This window comes from Quercus suber, unplaced genomic scaffold, assembly GCF_002906115.3.
Source record: "Quercus suber isolate HL8 unplaced genomic scaffold, Cork oak 2.0 scaffold_69, whole genome shotgun sequence".
Classification (NCBI taxonomy): Eukaryota; Viridiplantae; Streptophyta; class Magnoliopsida; order Fagales; family Fagaceae; genus Quercus; species Quercus suber.
In genome coordinates, this window is record NW_027069534.1 from 649,240 (window position 1) to 654,756 (window position 5,517).

Below are 5,517 nucleotides of genomic sequence, written 5' to 3' on the forward strand. Positions count from 1 at the left end.
CTGAAAAAAAAAAAGTTGAATATAAATAAATAAGCTAAAAAATTAAAAGAAAAAATGATACCAAATGAACACAGCACACATTTTATTTGCAATATTGTATTAAATGTTGCATAGTCAGGAATGCCTTCGTAAAATCCAACCAAATTTGTAAATATCATACTAAAAAGCCATTTTGAATTGGTTAGGGAAACAAATTAATTCAATATTGATTAATGTTATTGTATCCGTTTGGGACACACTTATAAATCAGCTTATTATTTATTTTTCCTACTATTTGTAGGTTCTACGTGAATCACATATTTGTTTTTATTTTACTTTCGCTTATTTTTTCTATTATTTGTGAGTCTCAATTAAGCCATCTACTTATTTTATTTAACTTTTACATTTTATTTACAGTTTTTTAGTAAAAAAAAATTACATACATGTATTATTTCAAAATTACCTCTATTTTATCATTGAATCAAACATGGAGGGTCAAAATGAAAATTTTGAAACATAAAAGACCAATATGAAAACATAATAAGCTAAATTGGCACCTTGGGGGTCAAGAAGAAAAATGGTTCATACTGTGGGGTTAGCAACATATTGTAACTATCTCAAAAAAAAAAAAAAATCATATATGAAGAGCCACAATGAAAAGTCAAACAGAATTAATTGAAGTTCAAATTTTAAACTTTAGTCTAAGTGTGTATTTAAAACCTCATTTTTTTATTACATTTGTTCACTTTTTAAAATATAAGTATACTTTAGCACACTTTTGGTAAAAAGGTTAAATAAAGTAATAAATTGTTCCCAAACAGACACTAAAATTATTTTCAGTTTTACAGGTCTCCTTAAGGTTATTTAGCTAAATTGTCAATTTCATGTAACAATATTTGCTTAAGGATTTAGGGGTCAATCTCGTGTGACAATGTCTACTAAAGAGCTTAAGAGCCTTAAAGTTAGGGTGTGCATGGGTCGGGTTAAGGGGATTTTTTGACCCAACCCACCATGGTGGGTAAAAAAAATTCAATCTAATCCAACCCACATAAGTCCAACCCAACCCAACCTAACCCACATGGTCGGGTTGAACCCATGGGTTGGACAAAATTTATTATTATTATTATTATTATTAAATTGAGTATAAAAAATAAATATAAATATATTAAAAAAACCCAAAGATTAGTATCAATGTAACTCCTGCAAGGCAAACAACACTAATGACTAAACAACAATAGTAATTTACTAGGATTTGTGTGAACTAATTAGTTTTTATATAGAATAGGAAGAGCTAGTTATTTAAAAATTTTATTAATTATATAATATATTAAATATATGGGTGGGTGGGTTGGGTTTGGTGGGTTTAAAATTTTATGATCCAATCCCAACTTAACCCGCTATCAAAATTTTTTTTATAACCCAACTCAACTCAACCCACCAAGCACTAAAAAGCGAGTTGAGTTAGGTTGACTTGGTTTTAACGGGTTAACAAGTTGGCTGCACAAGCTCTTTTTCCTTTGAAAAGGAAAAGACGAAAAGAAAAATGAAAAGAAGGATAATGATGACGATGTATCATGTTTAAGTGCGTAGGAAAATTAGCACAAGTAATTATATAAAAGACCCCGTCAACAAAAGGAAGATTCGTTCCAATGTTCCTTGCAAGTTGCAAGAAATGAAGTTCAATTAATCTATCCAGTCAAATTCTTATTTGGAGTATGTGGAATAATTGTGGATGCAGATTCGTTCCTACTTCCTAGAGTGTGGAACACGTTAAATTATGACAAAAATGATATCTTGGCCAACAAGCCATCCCTGTCCACGAGTACACTTATTTCTAATATTCATGTTTAATCTATATTCTTATTAATTGTGATGTAACAATGTATTGAAAAAGTAATTATTAGAACCTTTTTTTTTTTTTGGCGAGAGGTGGGTCAAATGCGTGGTGTAAAAATTGAAAAACGGAATAAGTAATTAAACTACTAACTGTTCCGCATTAATTAATTATTGATTTTTGGAGGTGGGAGATAAGTCAAACTTTGCTACATAGAAATCGGAGAACGAGATAAATGTCGTTGAGTTACAAACCCATTTGGCATCATTTAGAGTTAATTAATAAATTTTTTTTTCGTGAAAAACAATTTATATATCTTGTACATGATAAGATAAGAATTTTACTACAAATTTTGTAATACACTGGAATTTTTGAACATTGGTATACAAAAATTTCAAATACTCATTAAACTAAAATAGAATACAATCAAGTTACACTTAATTTAACTGTAACTTCACCGGCCGATGCTAATTTGTACAGAGCATAACATAGAAGCAAATGAATATAGCTATCAACCTTTATTATAATCCCAAGTTTCCACTTCTTTTTTTGAAACATCCGTTATCTGAGGAGGATTGTTTGGATGAATTTTCTTGAAAGCCCAGAAGAAACACCCACTTGATTTTCTCTCTTCGAACTCAATCTCATCCATGTTGGCTCTTTCTTCCTCTTCCCTTGTCTTCATTTTCTCTTTGTGAAGCTTCTTCATCACATAGATTTCAGCAAGACCATACGCAGCAGCCATCGCCTTAAGAAAATCTCAGATGTCTACAAATATAGTTTGATATGTACTCGGTTGGTGGTTTGGGAGGCCTTGAGAGGGATATTTATAGAGGCTTTTTTTTAATCAACTTGGGGAGCAAGGAAAGCTTTCAATTTAGTGAGGGCCCTTTTGGTTTGAAATCATTTCGTGGTGGCTTCGAGGTCTGCAGGCAAAAACAAAGACAAAGTGAGGTAAGAAACGCTTGGGAAGGTGCTTTTTAATTGGAAGGTTGTGTTAGCTTGGTGATCAAGGAATTGTACAAGGTCCATTAAAAACATTTTCATCGTTGGCATGTGGCGTGCTATGCCAAGGTCCATTAAAAATGTGTTCGAATACTTATTTACCATTTGGCATTTGGATAAATAGCTATTATATTGAAGAAACTTTGTAGGTAGGGGATTTCACTATGTCAGCAATGAGGTAATTAAGATTCTATATTAGTGCTTTTACACTACAAGTTTATTTTAAGTATTGACTAGTGACTATAATACTATTATCAGTTTAATTATCACCGTAAATAGTCAAACTAAAAAGCCTTCAAGCCTGTCTGGTTGTAGCACTATTTATTGAAATTGAACCAAAATTTCTAATGGAATAAAGAATAAAATTAACAAGTATCATGACATAAGGCACTCTCAAAAAATTATCTTTATCATTTTGTTTTTGTCATGTTCACCGTACTATTCCTAACTTTCTTGCGTAATGCCATGCGATAATGTTATTGGCATCTTTCTGGCCTTTCAATTTCTTTGCCGGAACATTATCAATCTACTTTTGCTTTTTAAACTTTACAAAATCATCAATAGTTTGCAAAATTGGTAGTTGAAAATAAGAATAAATGAAAGAAAGCATCAGGTCTGATCAGGATATCGCAAGAGAAATAAGAGTAAAAAAATTCAAATTCAAGGGATAGATGATAGATTATCACTGACTTCACGACTGACGACATGAGTTAAGAGTTAAGACAAGAATATACAAGTGACTCTTTTAGAAGACAAAAATAAATATAAATCGAAAGATTTATTTAATTGAGGATTTAATTTGTCTTCAGAAGCCTAGGACGGTGATCTTTAGCATATAAAATTTGTATCTAGGAATTTTAATTTTAATTATTACTTCACACTACATTACTAACCTCTACAAGCTTACACATGCGTGAGGGGACAATTTCATCCGAAATTTGACCGATTTTTTTTCCCAGAAAAATTGCGTTGCCTTATGTTTTTAGGACTTTTAAGGCTGCGTTTGAATCGGGTGAAAAGCATTTCCGGAAATGCTTTTCACCATTTCCGGATGTTTGGTTGTGCACGGAAAACGCATTTTCCGGAAATTAATTTCCGTTGACCAGTGGTCAAGGCTGAAAACGATTTCCCCTTTCATTTTCACTTCAAATCTAATTTTCCGGAAAATTAGAAACAGAGCACGAAGAGAGAGATGAAGGAAGAAACGGTGAGCCCAGGCGCACTCCACCTGAAGCACGTCCTCGCCGGTCAGATCGCCATCCTCGTCGCCGTCGCCTCCTTCGTCCTTGATCTCGTCGCCTACTTCGTCTCCGATCTCGTCGCCTCCTTCGTCACCGATCGCGCAGCCCTCTCGATCGCACCGCCCTCTCGATCGCGCCAAGATCGCGATCACGGCGCCAAGTTCGTGCCTGCGAGATCGCGCCGAGATCACGCCGTCCTCCTTTGGGTCAGATCATCATCTCCGATCTCGTCGTCGTCTCGATCGCGCCGCCCTCTCGATCTCGTCGTCCTCCTCTGATTTTTTTTTTTTTTNTAATTTTAATTATTACTTCATACTACATTACTAACCTCCACAAGCTTACATGTGCGTGAGGGGACAATTTCATCCGAAATTTGACCAATTTTTTTTCCCAAAAAAATTGCGTTGCCTTATGTTTTTAGGACTTTTAAATATGCTATGTGCAAGTTTTCAAGTGAAAACACCAACCTTTTATTTTGGATGAAAATATTGGCTTGTAGTGGCTAGGGGCATTTTTGTCTGAAATTTGACCGACTTTTCTTTTCAGCAGTGGGGAGGGGACAAAAGTGGGGTGGAGCAAATGGCGTGGCTTTGCATGGTGAGCGTCGATCTCTGCTGGCCTAGGCCCTCTGAGTGACTCTTTAATCAATTTTTGGAACACCAATCTTTGTCTCTCAATGATGCTCTCGCTCTCTCTCTCTTTGATGCGGTAGAAATGAGTGTGTGCTTAGAGGTTCTTTTATTTTTTTTGGTAAATATTAATAGTTTTTATTAATCACAAAATCTCTTTCCTTGTTTAATTTTCTCTCACCTTTTTCTTTTTTGCATGTGTTCAACTTTATAAAAAATAAACCCAAGTTGATATAATATCAAAAAAAAAAAAAAAAAGAGTTAGAAAGTGTAAGGAAAGGTAGTGCCTAATTTTATGGGATATGGAGAAATGTGGTGAAAAAAAAAGGTTTTTTTTTTTTTTTTTAATATTCCTACAATTTAGGAGTTTTATTTCTACGGCTTAAATTAAATGATCCCTTAAATAATAGTATAGAAAATATAGATAATAAGAGGAAATATTACTTAAATTAAATGATCTTGGAGTTCGATCAAACTAGTGAAATACTCTTTTGGGATGAGCTTGGAGTAAACTTATTAGCCCTGTCCTCCCCTTTTTCAGTTTTTTTTTTCCTTCATAAATTATCCTTAACAACAACAAATGTAAAAGAAAATATAGTTTTGAGAATAGTGCAATAATTGGTTCTCAAAAAGAAAAAAGAAAAAAAGGATGATAGTGTAATAATTAACAATGATTTATCTATAAATCACTTAAAATATACTCATATTTGTCAAAACATTAATGGTAACCTGTTTTTAATTTTTTTTTTTTGTCTTTACGGGGTAATGATGTGTGCAATAGGTAGAAAGGTCATATGGCTTCGGATGGAAAGCCGACTTATAACCTGTT